At 41.1% G+C, this 17,682-nt stretch overlaps 1 protein-coding gene across 6 annotated transcripts in view; it reads right to left on the bottom strand.

Annotated features, from left to right (window-relative positions):
- Positions 1 to 17,682, bottom strand: part of TMEM108 (transmembrane protein 108) — a 325,972-nt gene that overhangs the window by 205,149 nt on the left and 103,141 nt on the right. Inside the window, exon 1 of one of the 6 annotated variants that reach the window (XM_070238160.1) lies at positions 12,602 to 12,877. The exons of 4 other annotated variants lie outside the window; for them this stretch is intronic. The gene's annotated coding sequence lies outside the window, so the exon portion shown is untranslated. Of the gene's footprint in view, positions 1 to 11,568; positions 11,840 to 12,601; positions 12,878 to 17,682 lie in introns of those variants that run through there. One more of the 6 variants, XM_014731875.3, reaches the window with a different exon arrangement.

The raw sequence follows: 17,682 nt of genomic DNA, 5'->3' as shown, positions 1-17,682 counted from the left end.
TACCCAGTCCCTGTTCTACTCTGCCACTAGCACTAAAAGAGACAACTGATGTGTGAGGCACTCAAGATACCCAGATGCTCTGGTTAAATAAATAAACCTCTACTTAAAGTGAGAAGACACCACAAAATTTAATGACAATATGCAACTAAAAAAATGTAGGAACTGCTATATAATTGCTCTATTTCTATTCGAATATAAATGCAAAAGAAAGTAAGATCTGTCACTCAAATACTTCATTTAATTAACTCAAACTATAAAGACTAGTTTGGTTGCAGTGTAATAGGTTCTTTGTTACTGTTATTTATTTTCACTGCTTAAAATCCTGGGTTTAATGCCAATAATCCTCCCACCCAAGTTTCCATTAGACTCTTCTTAAAATGTAAGTGATAAATGACCCTATAAAGAACACTGTAATTTGATTTTTATGGTACTTTTCCCACTGAATATCTCTGGAGTGGACTTTGGAAAGTCTCCTCAGTAATCTAGTTGAGCTTTAATATTGCTCATTTGTTCATTCATTCATTTGTTCATTCATCATTCATCCACGCATTCAACAGTATTTACTGACCATCTTGGTGCCAGAAACTGTGTTAGGTGCTAGGGATTCAGACAAGATAAACATGTTTCCTGTTCTCGGGCTTAGAATCTGAAGAGGGCAACAGAAAATTAGCAGCCACAGACAATGCAGCAGACTAAGTACTAACGATAAAAGAGGACTGAGGCTACAGGAGCGCCAAGCAAGGTGCTCTTTCTCAGACCCAGAGGGGGTTCAGGAAAGACTTCCTGGAAGTAACGATGATGAAATAGAAGAGGTGAAGTAGTACTAGAAAGTGTTCTGGGAAGAAGGAGTATCAGGCACACAGGCCAGGAAGACGGAGGACATGGCAAGAGAAAGAAATGGAGAGAAATTCATTATAGATATAGATGCAGCTGGGCTGGGATAATTAGGTCAAGAGAGGTAAACGGGGCCAGACTATGAAGGCTGTATAAGCCAAGCGAAGGTGTTTAGCTTTATTCTAAGAGTGCGGAGGAGGCATTAAAGGGTGCTAAGGAGGAGGGTGCAAGTGTTCTTGAACTATGGCCTCTTGTCATCTCGGCATCTGCTGGAAGGTGATCACCTGCACCGTCAGACCACCTCACCTCACAGACATGCCACCCAACCCCACTCCACTCTAGAAACTACTACAGACATTTCATAACCACTGAAAGGTGGTATATTTTGGTATAAAATAATACCTTTGTTAAAATTAAAAAGCTATCAGTCGGTCATGTTCTTGATCTAGAAGGGACTTTAAAGATCATGTATTCTAACCCCTCTCACTTTTCATGTAACGAAACAAAGGTTAAGAAAGGTGAACTGTCTTCTTGGAGGGCCTGTGGGTGCTGAAGGCTGAGCAAGGCCTAAAATCCAAGTTCCTGTTGGTTATTCTTCTCTGGAGTAATAATATCAGAGAGTGAAGTCTACCTAATTTGACTGGTTTAGACATTTTTCTTCTCTTATTATACAAACTGAGTTAAAGGAATTTTTGACTTTACTAATATATTTGAAAGCTGAGCAGCTCTCTTGAATGATCTTCATCAGGAATGTAATATAAGAAATACTGTGATGGAGCCCTGTTAATAATGGAGATTTATATCTTGAATGCATAGAAGACCTTTAAATGAAACCTCAGGACTTTTTCCAGTGTTAGCATCATCTAATTAAAAGCAGAATCATATGATACAAGCAGTATCCTCACAGAAGAAAATTTTTTAAAAAAATTAAAGCCCCTAGAAACAAAAGAACAATACCACCACCTCAACAAAACTAGGCTCTGGCTCCAAAGTCATCCTATGCATTACTCAATTGCCCCAAGAAAAACAGCTGTTATACAGACTTTAATTATTGCTTTTAAAGATTCCTGGAAAACTAAAGTAGTAGTCATAAACTTTTCGGGTAATGTACATCCCACCAGCACAATTTAATTACATTACATATGAGGTTGAGCTTTACAACCTGGCTAGCTTATAAACATTTGGCTAGGAATTCAAACAGGCCATGTTAACGGCTTCTGCTAACCTTAACTTAAAAGACCCTGAGCACTTTTAAAATTAAGAAAACATAGGCACATGTTAGATTCTATTTTTGTGTGTGTGCGTAAGGAAGACTGGCCCTGAGCTAACATGTGTTGCCAATCTTTCTCTTTTTGCCTGAGGAAGATTGTCATTGAGCTCACATCTGTGCCAGTCTTCCTCTATTTTATATGTGGGATGCCACCACAGCATGGCTTGATGAGCGGTGCCAGGTCCACGTCTGGGATCTAGACCTGTGAACCCTAGGCCACTGAAGCGGGGCACTCAAACTTAACCACCACACCACTGGGCTGGCCCCCCTAGATTCTGTTTTTATCTGTAGCAAAATAATACATATAAACTATAGCCCCCATCTTTCTAAGACCCAGTCCTGGAGGACGTTGTTCTACGGTTTACTATATGAGCAAAGCTGAGAAAATGGTACCATTTGCTTAAAAATCTCCTACCAAAGAGCTTAACTCACCCTCAAAGGAAAGCATGGTTGAGAAATACCCTAAAAAAAGACAACCAACTAACAAGTCTGCATACAGCGGATATTTGGTATATTTCAGTAATTTTCCAGTTTTCTCAATCAGTTTCCGTTCATTTGTTTATCCTTTCATTAAAGAAGAATATATTTTAAGAGAACTATATTTGGAACCGAAAAGGTTACAAAAAAACTTTTTTTTGGTAGTGCTTATATAAAAACTAGGGCAACATACCAAATTTGAAAAGGCATAATTTCTAATCAAGATATAAGTGGACTGTTGCTCCTAATTAAGATATAAGTGGACTGCGCAGTCTGTAAACGCAAGCGCTGAAGAAATGCAAAGCAAGAAAAATGTAGGAGAAATTTTTTTAACTTTTTATTTTGAAATAACTTTAAACGTATAACAGAGTTGCAAAGATAGTGCCGAGTTCCTGTATATCATCCACCCAGCTTCCTCCAATGCTAACATCTTACATAACCATGGTATAATTATAAACTAAGAAATTAACATTGGAACAATATTAACTAAACTACAACTTCATTTGAATTTCTGATTTTTTTCACTAATGTCCTTGAAGGAGTTTGGGACATGCCACCCCAAAATATGATGCTTTGGAATATTGATTATTTGAGCTGAAGGCACTCGAGAAACAGGAGATGCAGGAAGGGCTCTGTGACCTCCCCTTGTCTACCTGAAAACAAACCAGAAAATTTCCCATGAGAAAGGACCCCTCCTTGTACCAGGAAGAGAAAATCCTCATCACCAGAGACTGGGAATCGATACTGAAATGGGTCTGCACAAACAAACTTACTAAAATAACTCACATCTTCCACTAGTTCTCTCCCACCCCATATTTCTCATCACTTCCCCACAAGTTACTGCCCCTAGCCCAAACCCCTTTGTCTTGTCATTTCCTCACAAATCTTATCATTTCTTTGTCTAAAAGGTATAAAAGCTTTCTGCTCTGGTCACGTCTTCAGGTCTTCATTCTCTTGTGAAGGCTCCCATGTACATCCAAAAATTTAATAAAACTCGTATGCTTTTCTCCCGCCAACAGTCTCACGTCAGTGTAATTCCTAAGCCCAGCCAGAGACCCTAAGAGGGTAAGAATTTTTCCTCCCCTACATACTTTTTCTCTTCCTGGCTGCAATCCAGAATCCCACATTGCATTCAGTTGTCATGTCGCCTTAGTCTCCTTCAATGCATTACAGTGTCTCAGTCTTTCCTCGTCTTCACTCTTTCATGACCTTGACACTTTTGAAAAGTAGTGGTCAGGCATTTTGTAGAATGCTCTTTGATTCTGGGTTGTGGATTTGGGGGAAGAATATCACAGAAGTGAAGTATTCTTCTCATTGCATCCTATCAGGCTGTAAACGGTCAACATGACTTCTTAGTGGTGGTGTTCACCTTGATCACCTGATTAAGGTGGTGTCTGCCTGGCTTCTCCACTGTAAAGTCACTACTGTTCCCTCCCAGTCTCCACTCATTGCAAGTGAGACTCGAAGTCCAACCCACACTCAAGGGGAGAGGAATTCAGCTTTACTTACTGAAGGAAGACGTCTCAAAGAATTTGTCAACATGTGTTAAAACCATCACAGTAACAAGTATTTTGGGAGAGATACTTTGCATGTATGCAAATATACTGTTTCTCAAAGTTTTGCCCTAATCTTAGCAGTCATCGATGGATCTTACAGCAACTTACTGTGGTGTTCTAATGATGATATTCTATTTCCCTCATCTCTTCTATATTTAATAATTGGAATTCTTCATAAGGAATATATATTCCTTCTCCTCATTTATTTATATTAATATGGTATCACTTATATTTATTTTATTCTTTGTATTGTAATACAATACTATAATACTATATTGATTTATTTTGTGGCTAAAATTGCTCCAGCTTTGGCCATTGAAGGCTCTTTTAGATTAGCTTCTGTGTCCTTTTTAACATGTTCTCATTTTTCTTCTTAAGCATGTCCTTACCTTCTGGTGCTAAAAGATGCTCTAGGTTCATCTTGTAATTTCCTCTCCTCACCCTAGAATCAGCCATTTCTCCAAGGCACACTGGTTCATTTTATAGGAAAATGATATTTAGAAACTGACATCTGGGCACTGGGTGTGCTCACTGCTCCAGAGTGTTACTGTTTCTAGGTCCTCTCAGGGGGCAGAGCCAGAAAATATACCCATGTAATATTAACCTATGTTCACACAGATATCTGTATGTCCATATGTACATTAAAGTAAACATCCTGATATCTCCCACTTTCACCCAGCACCAAAGGATTCATTCACACATCCTCAGTAGGGTAGTTTCTAATCAGAGAAAGGTTTTGATCAAAGAAAGATTACCCAAAACAGGCAAGTCTTAGGCCAGACTGAGAGGGGAAAATACTGAAATGGTCACTAATTGAGTTTCTTTGAAGAAAACCTTCTCAGCAGGTGGTAGCAGGTCATAATGACTACCTTTTATAGGTGAGAAAAGACAGGCTCCAAAGTGGCCCAGGGCCTTGGCCAGTATCTAACACACTCCTCTCTCTTGCAGAGAGCAGTGCAGGCCAGGGAAAAGCAAGGAGCGACGGCAGAGAAGACATACGCCAGGGTGGTCAGGGCACCCTCCTGGTGGAGGCAGAGTACGGGGTCTCCGAGTAGGGAGGCTGCCTGGCCTCCCTCCCCAGTACAGTGCAGTACATTTAGGGTCTACCCAGGGGCATCCCACACCTAAACCCTGCTTCTGCCTCCTTGGGTAATCGGTTTCATCTCTTGGTACCTGTTTCTTCATCTGGAAAATGATTACAACATTTTGTTACCACACAAGCCAACAATAACAGGTAAAGGAATGAAAAGATGGATGCAAACTGTTCTGCCTCATAGGAGTGTGGCTTCCAGAGCTGTTACAAGAATACAAATAAATAATGCAACTGAAAATGCACTATAAATGCAATATAAAGTTTTAACAGCTCTAGATGAATATAATGTACTTTAATATCATGGGAAGTATGACCTGAATATATTAGTGTATAAAATCTAGAAATGAGACAAATTCAAAAGATCCAACTGAAAAGGATTCAGACTTAAAGCAAGAGAGGCTTCCAGTACTGTTAACATATCCAAGTAGTTTGTGACATTAATTCTAAATGCTGAGCTTCTCTTTATTTCAGCCCTGGAATACAAACTCCCAGAAGACAAGAAGACAAGCCAATGCCTCAGGGACATTTTGGATTTCCAAGAGGCCAGAGACTCTGGGTATAAACTAGTAACTCTTTCAGTGCCAGACGCTTGTTTATTTTTCTATGCAGCTTTTTGCAATTTCTGCCACACAGGACAATTTATCAGCATGGGTAGAGAGGGAGTACAGGATGGATTAAAAGCAAAGACTCTGGGGCCAGATCATGTGGACCCAAATCCTGTTTATGCCACTTATTAGCTATATAACCTTAGGCGTTTTCAATGTATAACTTCTCTCTGCCTCAGTTTCCTCATATGTAAAATCGAGAAAATGACAAGACACTACCACCAGAGCTGTTGTGAAAATAAAGGAATTGACATGTGTAAAGCACTTAGAACGGTGCCTGGGACATGGCGAAAACAGTAAGTGTTAGCTATAATTATACTTCATTAATAATCTTATCAGGTATAATTCCTAAAGAGGGGGCATGGGCTGTGAGTTCACGGTACTGGCAGTTATTAGCATATTTAATCACATGAGGAGAGGACAGAATCACATTGAATACACGTATAGCCTGGTTTCTAGAACTAACTTCACGCCCAGGATATGATTTTTAGGGAGCAGGGAAAGATGGGCTATGGGACTCTGCTTCGGGGCAGCAGCTCCCCGGCCCAACCTCCCTCCCTCCACTTCCCAGCACACACGCCCACTCTGAGCATGTTCTCACAGTCCCCTGACACATAATCCTCCCCATCGCTCTACACATGTTCGATGCTGTTCATCCTTAAATGCTACTTCCACTGCTGGCTCCTCTTCAGCACCTTTCCTCACGTCAGCCAATCCCACCTGTTTTTCAGTCTTTCCTATATATGCTGAGAAGTACACCATTCCAAACATAACTTTTACCACATTACCCGTGCATGTTTGGTGTCCATCCACTTGGACTGTGAATTCCTTGAGAATAAGAGCCATGTTTTACACAGGCTTGTGTCCTTTCAGCAGTGAGTCTCAACTGGGGACAGTTTTGTCGCCAGGAGACATTTGGCAATGTCCATAGATATTTTTGGTTGTCACACCTGGGAAGGTGGGGTACTACTGGCATCTAGTGGAGAACAGAGATGCTGCTAAACATCCTACAATGCACAGGACAACATGCCCTTCCTCCTCTCCCATAACAAAGAATTACCTGGTCCACAATAATCCTTTACCACCCTGTACCAAGGTTGAGAAACCATGCCCAACCGTGTCCAGGACAGTGGAAAAATAAGATGCATTCCAACTGCATGCTTTTTCTTCTAATCTCAATGAGCCAAGCACTAAGTCTTAACTTACATTCCAGGGTCTTATCCACTAACATGGGTTCCCTTCTTTTTATTACCAGCGATAATAATCATGAAAACAAGAGGGTATATCTGGTCTTTAGACTATTTCAGCCTTGTGGTATTAGTGTCACCCTTAGTGGCACCAATAATCCTTAGTGGCAATCAGCCGTACTGATTATTCAATTCTCACTATGAACAAAGACAATGACATCTCCTGAGCATTGAGAAGACAACCAGATAGGTCAGTCCCTGTCTCCCACCTCAGCCCTGCCATAGGCTCTGAAGGCCTTTGCCAGCAGGCTCAGCCCAGATTACTTATCTGGATATTAGCAGCCTGTCCCGAGGGCAGTTAGGGTCTGAAGTTGATTTTGTTGCTCTTGCCCAGATGTATCTAAGGTATCTAAGGTGACCAGGATGGACTCCTGCCTACCTCGCTGTAGTTCTCTCACACCACCCTGTCAGACGTGTCCAGTTCCCATGAATGAGGTTTAGCATTAGATTTCTAAGTGGGTTCCAGTTCAACCCTGTAATTCAGGTCCTCCTCTACCTCTGAGTCACAGCAGGCTCAGCTGTCCAGGGGATGGGCTCTGCTCCCAGTATCCCAGTCACTGGCTGTGGACCTGTTTCAGCCACAAAGGTCCTGATGGTGCCAGAGCTCTGGAGCCAGCCTGAACAGTAGAGAGGTCTGTGCCTGCTTCCCTCAACAGCTTAGACTACCTGGCTTCAAGGCTCTACTGGATATCAACGCCTCCCCTTAGAAGGTAGGATATGAACCTTTATTTACTTATTTACTTTTTTGCTGAGGAAGGTTTGCCCTGAGCTAACATCTGTTGCCAATCTTCCTCTATTTTGTATGTGAGCTGCCATCACAGCATGGCCACTGACAGACAAGTGGTATAGGTCTGCACCCAGGAATCAAACCCGGGCCATCAATCAGAGCAACCAAACTTAACCTCTAGGCCACTGGGGCTTGCCTAACCTTTATTTTAAATAATTTATAGTCATAAAAGATCTGAACAGCACCACTGTGACTCGGTAAGCTGGATCCTTGAGGAGTGAAGCCCTACAGCCAGTGCCTCTAGCCTAGTCCACTGTGGCTTGCACAGCCTGTTTTACTGCTCAGCTGGAGCTCAACATGGCCCAGGGGAAAGCTGCACTTGACATATGCAAATTATTTCTTTAAATTTTAATAGTATAATATATAGTGATTGTAGAAAATAAAATAAATGAATTATAATAAGTTGCTGTCCCATGCTCAGATTTCATTTCATCACATAAATGTGACTAAGTCTCAAGACTTCTTATGCAGTCCAGAAAATGGAAGGTGACAGATGAAAGGAATAGATTGAGACCACAGCAATCCATTTTCTACTTAATTTCTATTTTGTGAGAATGTTTTTAACAGACTCTTTACCCTCCCTTAACTATATTCTGCTCAGACTTTTCTCTCAAAAACAAAAAACTTGTAAATATGTCAGAGTTATTAAAGTAAAAAGTTGCCCAGCAAATAATATTCTTTCTAATCAACCTAGCCTCTAAATTACAAAATTCACAGATATTCTACCATTCACAGGACAGTGCCTATTGATACAATCTTCCAAGTCACCAACAGATCCTGAGGGAATATACATAGCTGAGTGCTTGCATTAAATCAGCATGAGTTAGAGCCAAGTCATGGTAAGCTGCACCTGCAAGGAGCACAGGAGATAACTGAAGGGACGCAGATGTTTACAACTATCATGTCCATGCACTAACTTGAAATCAGAGAATTGTAAAATAGGTTTTGAAGAAAATTTTATAAATACATGAAGAAGAGATGGGATTTCTGGAATGACTGAGTGAGGAGCTCAGCAAATCTATTCCCCCAAAAGCAATGATAAACCTGTACAAATTTGTTGAAAACAACCATTTAAAGATTCTGGATATTGACCAAAGGCATACAACAAATTGAGAATGATTTATTCCAGAAAACCTACTGCATCTCAGGAAGAACAGCAGGAGTCCGTGGCATTTTAGCCAAGGGCCACGCCTATCCCTTGCTCCCACCCATCTCAGCTCCATTACCTGGAAAGTTCTACTGCAGCCCCAGCAGATGGGGAAGGCTGTGGGAATTGGCAGTTCTACTGCCCTGCTGCAGGGGGCCGACTTTATTTGGAGCAGAGCATAAAAAGTTCCTGCCTGAGGCACCAACAGAAACAACAATGATCTCAGTGGCAAACCATCAGGAAAGGCTAACGTTACGGGTAGCCTGAGGTCTGGATACTGTTTGGGACAAGAACAAAATGGGAGACGAGCCAGAAATTTAATAGGGAGATCCAAGGAAAGAAATAACCAGAGAGGGGCTGGCTCTGTGGCCGAGGCTACACAACTATGCACAGGGGCGGGGTTGGGGAGATAAAGCAGAAAAAAAAAAACAAAAGACTGGCAACAGTTCTTAGCCCAGGTGCCAATCTTTAAAAAAAAAAAAAAAAAGAAAGAAATAACCACAGAGGCTGGCTAAGATCTCCCTTATCTCTGGTGGTCTGGAAGCTGTGCACGCACAGGAAAGACCAGACCAGGCTCTAATGAGCTACTTGCTACTTGTCCTTGGATGGATTTTCCCTTAGTCATTGCAATGTCTAGCACATCAAATGATAACTCAACTCATTTATCTCTACCCACTACGGTCACAAATCACACATTACAGACCACCTATGTTATCTCCTTTATTACACAGATGGGAAAACCAAGGTCTCTGAGCAGTTTAAGAACACGGATTTCTAAGGGGCTTTGCCAGAATTCATTTACCTGCAAATTGGTTAAGTTTGGATTGCCTGTACCAGATATACATAAAGATCTTCCTCAATCTATCTTTGTTCTACATTTAGTCTTCCTTCTCTTTGTTTTACTCCTTATTCCCCTGAGAATTCTTTTGAAGGAAGAGAGAATAATATGGGCTTTTCAGGAAGTCACTTCTTGTGGGTGCTCGTAAAGGTGATAAACTCTACACTGGAGAGTGGATCACACCTGTCCCATGAAAGGCCACCTATGGTCATTGCTCTTAACTGATCCTCTTACATTCTGTTCTACTTTTTCATAACTCCAGACTTCTGGTTCTAGTTTTTCATTTTACACATTTTGTGGGTGACAAGCTATGTTAAAGATACTCTTTTGGTTAAGTACCTATCATTCCCAGGGAAAGTGGCCATGACACAGATATAAGCTTCAGTTCCAACTGACATCCAAAACTTCTAAGTATTAACATTTTTGTTTTTACAACACAGCTCCTTTCTATAATAAAAGACTATCCATGCATGTCCTCAAGCCCTCTTATTATAAATACTGGTGTTCACGCAAGTGATTATAAGCTCTCTGGGAGACAGCAGAACACTCCATACGAATTAAAGACGGTTTTCCCCAAGCTTGGTGGAATGCAAGAAGTTATTTCAGGTTGGTGCCAAGGAAACCGGCTCCCAAGACAACCTTTATCCGTTCCTGTCTTTCTTGTTGGCTTGACATTTGGCTCATCCTTGGCATTCAGTCAGTTTTAAATCACTAGGAAAAATAAGGAACAAATCTCAGTATTTATACAGCTGACATCTTGCTGCTCAGAACCTTGTGTAATCTGTCCTTGTGATAAGGACAGCCAGAAATTTGAATATTTTAGCCTAACAAGTATTCAACAAAGAGTACAAAGCAAAGAATGCAGTAGGGCTGGCTTGTTGTCCTACTCACTCAGTGGAGTGAACCCCTTCTTCAGTTTTTTCCTTCTTTTTTAACTTGAAGACAGCATCTGGGGATACAAGGCTCAAACCTGGGGCAGGCTTAGAAGGGTGATGTCTCTATCAAGGGAAAACACCTGGGTGAGACCAATTCATCACAGAAACCACGTCTGTTCTCTCAAATGGGAAAAAAACAAATACTGAAACACGTCTGGAGGCAGTGTGGTATGGATTTTGTCGCCAATTATACCTGGGTTTGAACTGTAGCCACCATGTACCTGCTCAGTGACCTTGGACAGTTTCCTTCGTTTTTGAGCTTTTCTGAGTTTCCTTAACTGCACAATCGATTAAATAATTTTTAATCGAGATAATTTAAGTAAAACACCCAGCATTGTTTATATGCGTTTACACATGTCACCAACTGCCCCTCACTTTCTGCCTTACAATGCTGTCCAGAGGCAGGTGTTAACAATAATAAACTTGTCTCTATGCAGATACTGGAATACATCTTCTTGTCCTAATTGTAATTTCTGACAACAACAAATATTACAGGACTCACTCTGTAATTTAACAACTCAAATCCTACTTTTTTGGCCAGCACGAAATAATTAACTTTTACTTCACACTTTTCCCTGAGACGCTTCTACAAGATCAGAGATCTTAACAGTAGCATGATCCACACAGCAGGATTCCATAGGTCAGCCACCAACAACATAAAAAGGCTAGGAATTATTTCAGATCACGATGTTGCCAGATAGAGTACAGCTCCCTAAATAGAACATTTTAGGGTACGTGATCCCCGACACCCCCCCGGCCCCACCCTCCCCACAAACTACCTGGCCAGCTCCCTCCTCTGTCAAGAAAGGCCTGGATGTGATGGGATCCTCTGCATGCCTGAGTCCAGGGCACTCCACAGGCACCAGGTAGAAGGCAAGGAGCTGCTCACATTTCAGGCTGACACACCGCACCTGCTGTCAAGGCTACTTCACACCCTGGCCGGGAGACGCTCCTCTCAACTCTCAGCAGTGCCCACTGCAATGATTACATGTGAGTGAAGAACAGTCACTGAATCACCATGATGACTCACGCATCGAAAAGAAAGGCCTTGTCTGGGCTCACAGGCCAGGCGGCTATCTCCAGGGGAGAATCTGATCTTGCTGGCTAAAAACAGCAGGTAGGAGGCATAAGCCCTGCAAATACTTTTTTAATTAAATGGAGGATTTTTTTCCCTCCCCTCTTCCTTTGCTCTGCCTGTGTCTTCCTTTTCTCCTTTCTCTCCTCTCTTACCAGATGCTCTTAGACACTCTGGGTCACATCTGCCAGCCCGTGAACAATAAATGCTAAGACAAAAACAGACCCAAAACAAGAGGTCCCACCAGCCAACAGCAACCACTGCTCAGTAGCAATAATTTTGCAAAGAGCAATGAAGGCAGTTCTACATTTCAAATTTCTGGTCTAAAATTTAACTGAAATCCAACTAGTAATTATATTTTAGTTATTGCTGAAAATAGACCCTTTGCATCCTGAAGCAGAGATCCATATTCTAACTCGGAAAGTGAAAGAAGGAAAACAGAAGGACCAGAACAACCAGATAGAATCAGAAAATGTTGCCAAGTTCTCAGCACAGAGATATCCCTAACACCTCAAATGTTGATTCTTTTAAAACCAACCCACCATTTGTTCTGAAAACATGTCAAATAGTTTATGTTATAAACTAAATTCATTCTCTCTCCCCAGTGGCATCTTCCCCCCACTTCCCATCATGCACGCCCCCCTCCCGGGCTCTTAATCTTGCCAGTGTTCTAAATTAGAGTCCTTGGAGTTCATCCTCCAATCCTCTCTGCTTTAAATCTGCGATTAAGATTTTACCTTGTCAACGTCTTTCAAAATTGCATCTCCTCTCTTCATTGCCTTTGCTTTGCCTTGGTTTACTCAGTCTCCTCCCAGGTGACTGTTGTGGTCCTCCATGCATCACACATTTTACTTGTAAATAACGCACCTAATCCTGTCACTCCCTGCTTAAAACCTCCCCCAACTCTGTTGCCTTCAGTTTGTCATTTAAGGCTCTTCACAACCCACTAGCTAGCTAGCTAACCTCTCCAGCTCCATCTGGCACCAGCCCGCGCCTAAGCTCCAGCCTGCTGAGCTGATGAATGTCCCATGAACACACTCATAGCCTCTGTAGCATCACATCTCACATGTGTCCAGTCTTTCCTGAGATGCCCCTCCACACCCCTACACTGAGTCTCCCCTCTGTGCTCTCAACTCTTTGTCCCGAGCTCTAATTTTGCACTTGGTTTACGATGCAATCGTACAGTCTACGGTAGTGTGTCTTATTCATCTCTGAATCACTGATACATAGTACTGGAGTCTGCTACTAAAAAATGACTCACTAAAAGAAATTCGAAAGGACATACTTCAGAAAAAAGGAAAATGACTGCAAATAGAAACCTCAGGAGAAAGTAACAATGCAGGAAGATATTGGTAAACACGTGGGTAAAATTAAGCAAATATTATTTAAAACTGTAAGAAAAATGTATAAATTGTGGAGGAAAAATAGGAAAGTTGAGGAAAGGTAAGTCTTTGAATTTTGGAGCATGAGTGGTAACATACTCATTAACCAGAAACTTTCTGAAGTATGCCCAATAAGGTAGCAAGAATGGCTACTAAGGGAATAGAAAGGAGGCACAGAACCTTCACAGAAACGGGGGGAAAAACTGGAACGAGAAAAAAGAATTATCAACTCAAAAGATGGCAAGAAGATGGGGGGAAAAAGAAACAGAAAACATTTTTTTAAAAAAGCTACAAAACTTGTTATTTACAACGTTTATGTTGAAATCCCCAAAGAAGCTAAAGATAAATTATAATTAGTAAGATTTAACAAATTTTATTTTTACAAAATCAATATGTAGAAATCAAATGCATGTTTATATTCAGCAATAATCGGATAGAATGACATCATTAACCACAGCAACAAAAATATAAAATATCCAGGAATAAATAACAAAAGATGCGCAAGCCTTTTATATAAAACGTTTTCAACTGAAGTGAAAAGCACTGTACGAAGATCTAAACGAAGGAAGGATTTTACTATGAGATGGTAACACTATAAAGGGAAGGAAGGGATGTTACCACAGCAGTCAGGACGGTTTGACCTCTAGCCGGTACAGAAGGTGATGATGCACTCAACTTGGACGGTGCACACACGATTATTCATGTGTTTAGTTCTTTACTGTACCTATAAATTTCATATTCTCTTTTATATGGATGAAATATTTTACAGTTTTAAAAAAGGTCTAGAACAAATTTAGCTCTATTAATGCAAAAAGTAAAGTCTTTGTGTGCCACGACACGGGATTCCCACATTTTACAATTAGAGCTCCAGAGAAGATACTAATTTGGTAAACTTTGAGAAATGTGTCTTGAATAATCATTTCATCTCCAAAAGAGGAGGCAGCAGGTGCTGTAAAATGCTAAAACAAACCCCTTCAGGAAACATTCAATTTTAAGTGCAATTGTCTTCACTTTTTAGTTTTAAATGGAAAGGTTTCTATGCAAAGCTGTTCACATAAATATTCGGCTATTTACCTCTGCACGCAAGGTAGAAAAGCAGCAATATGATGACAATTCAGGAACATTAAACATGTATCAGCCCAAATATGATGGAAAAGTTAGGGAGAGGAGAGTCCCAACTATCCACCTCATTAGCCGGATCCACTAATGTTTTACAAGTAATTTGTTTCTAACAGTAGATAGAGTGCCAAAATTTTGCAGATGATTTACTTTTTTGAGAAGTGTAAATTATGATGGGTTAAATCATAGGGGAATAAATTATATTTCACTTGCAAGCCAATATGCTCCCTTGGGTGGGAGAGAAATGCCCAGAGATATATCTGGCTTGGGCAGCAGCATATAATCCGTAGCCTAGCTCATCTATGTAACAGATTGTATTTTCCAAAAATGGCCACTGCAGTATTTCCAGTCCCACATGCTCTTCCAGAAACTTTCCACTTCCCTTTCAAGAGATGGAATCTATTTCCACTCCCATTGAGCCTGAGCGGCCTTTGTCACTGCTTCAGTGAACAGAATGCAGGGTAGGGATGCTGTGTGATTTCCTAGGGTGGGTCATAAAAGATAAGGTTTCCGCCTGACTTTCTCTCTCTTGGGTCATGTGCTTTGAGAGCAATGAGCTGGCACAGAAGTCTGGCTACCCTGAAGCTGTCATGCTGGAGAGACCACAATGAAATTGAGATGCCAGAGGAGCCCAGCTGTTCTACTCCTCCCAGCCCAGGTTCCAGATATGTGAGTGACAGAGCTTCACATGGTTACAGCCCCCAGCCTCCAAGTCAACCCAGCTGATGCCGAATGGAGCCGAGATGAACTGTCCCCACTGAGCCCTGCCTAGATTGCAGATTTGTGAGCAAAATAAATATGGTTGTTGCTTTAAGACACTAAGTTTGCTGTGCAGTATTCGTTAACTAGAACAGTTGTCATATCTATGGGAAGAACATTGAATGCAAACGCCATCCCCTCATGTGCCCAAAGAATAAAAGACTGAGAACCACCAGTCCAAACAACACAGTTTCTTAAAAACCAAAATGATAGCTTTGTAATTCACCCCAAAAGCAGCAAGCACCATAGCCGAAAGCTAAATGTGATTCAGGATTCATTATACTTTTTGCCATTGATCAATGATGCCGATTAGTGAGTGTGTTTATAAACCTATTATTAGCAAGAAAAATTCTTTAATATTTTTGCTTTTAATATTTTCAAAGGATCTCTGAGAGGCAGACTAACAATATTTGCTTATAGATGAAAGTCACTCCATATAGTAACTGCCTTTCATTTTGGTCCATTTATCTTGGTATCCACAGTGGGGTATCAGGTGTCCTTCTCACATTCAGTGGAACCAAAATGAAATCACTGAGGTCAACATATTGTCAACTGCTCTTAGACATTATGGAATTAATAGAAAGTCATCAGATTTTAGAGCCAAATAAAATCCATATTCACTTACTGTGTGACCCTAGGCAAGCTATATAACTTTGCTGAACACTTTCATTGATCTGTAAAATGGAAATAATATCTATCTTGCAGGGCAGTTATAGAATTAAATGAGCCAATATATATAAAATACTTAGCATGTCTGGTTACAGAATAGGTAACCAACAAGTCTCCTTTCCTTGGAACCCCTGCTTTTTAACTGAATGACAGGTAAAGGAGTGTGAAGGCCCCTGAGAAAAGAAAGGCTCAGCTTCCTACCTGTGATGCTGCTCCAACACCTGGAAGTGGGCCTCCAGCACACAATGGGAACTCCAACTAGGGCAGCTCACTGGCACCCTCTGTTCTACTTTGCTTTGTCCATTGAAGTTGTTACTTAAATGGTAAATACTTGAACAAATTTAACTCTGCATTCCAGCTATTGTTTTTTTTTGTTATCATGAATCTTCAGTAGCAAAGAACTGATACATTTTTCTTCCATTTAGAGGTCACTGTGGAACTTTATGTCATAGAGACGTCTGAGCTGAATTACTGACCAGTTATATGAAAGAGGCAAAAACCAGGTGACACAGGAGTTTTAGAGCTTCTGCTCAGTAACCTCAAAATATGAGCAGACAAAATGAATGATATTATGGGGACAACAGAGAACCAGTCATCCTTCTGGATGTCTTCATTTGGTTCAAGCTCAGCCTCTAAGTGCATGATGATGCTCCTTGGCGTGGACTAAGCACAGAACTGTGAGACCCAGAGACCTGCCTTCCACTTGCTTGTGTGACCTCAGGAAATGATTTTGCAGGCCTTCAATTCTTCATCCAAGAAGCTGTGGGATTAGACTAGCCGATCAAGACACACAATGACTGAGATGGGCCTGGAGACCACACAGTCTAATGCTCTCACTTGGCAGGTGAGAAGTAAGGTCCAGAACAATTCAATGGTTTTCCTGATGTCACATCTGTAGGGGAGGAAGAAATATTCCTCGACCCTTCTAGGTTCTTCTGGCTGGTCTAAGAATTAAATTGACATGAGACAGAATAACAGGAGAAAATCAAACAAGTTTAATAACATAAAGTTTACATGGGAGAAACCCAGGAAAACTGAATAACTCACCAAAATGGCTGAAGCCACCATCTTAAATACCATCTTCAGCTAAGGACAAAGGAGGATGTTGGGGGTAGTGGTTTTGGAATTCAAAGGAGAGGAAGGCATTCACATGAAGATGGAAAAGCAAATGTTTGGTAAACAAATGTTTGTCATGCCCTGCAGAGACAATGAGACAAGGAGAGGACTTCGATAAAATGGGCCTTGCTAGGTCCCTCCTTGTCTACTTCATCTAGTTCATATTATACTATAGTTATCTACGGTATTAGCTCCTTCCTGGAACAGGCCTTCTATCTTAAATTCTTTTAGGCAGGGGCTGGCCCCATGGCTGAGTGGTTAAGTTCGCGCGCTCCGCTGCAGGCAGCCCAGTGTTTCGTTGGTTCGAATCCTGGGCGCGGACATGGCACTGCTCATCAAACCACACTGAGGCAGCGTCCCACATACCACAACTAGAAGAACCCACAATGAGAAATATACAACTATGTACTGGGGCGCTTTGGGGAGAAAAAGGAAAAAATAAAATCTTTAAAAAAAAAAATTCTTTTAGGCAGTTAGAGGGAAGATCAAAGTTTCTTTCTGAGTCTTTTGTTCTAAAAAAATAACCAAGTCAAAGAGACACATTTTCAGGTAGCAAATTCTGCCCCCCTAAACACCCCTCACAGCTGATAGACTGGGATTGGCATCCAAGGTTTTCCAGCTGTCACTGATATTCATTCCACAAAGCCCTAGAGGGCTTTAAAATGACTTGATTCTGATGGTAATGAGGAAGAGGCACAATATGCATTCCTATTCAGATTAGTTTAAAATGACTCAACAGGTCAAATATTTCCTAATTTCCAAACCAGCTTTCT

The sequence above is a fragment of the Equus caballus genome, chromosome 16 (assembly GCF_041296265.1).
Source record: "Equus caballus isolate H_3958 breed thoroughbred chromosome 16, TB-T2T, whole genome shotgun sequence".
Lineage (NCBI taxonomy): Eukaryota > Metazoa > Chordata > Mammalia > Perissodactyla > Equidae > Equus > Equus caballus.
Note: the sequence above shows the minus strand (reverse complement) of the source record. Positions and strands in the feature narration are given on the sequence as shown.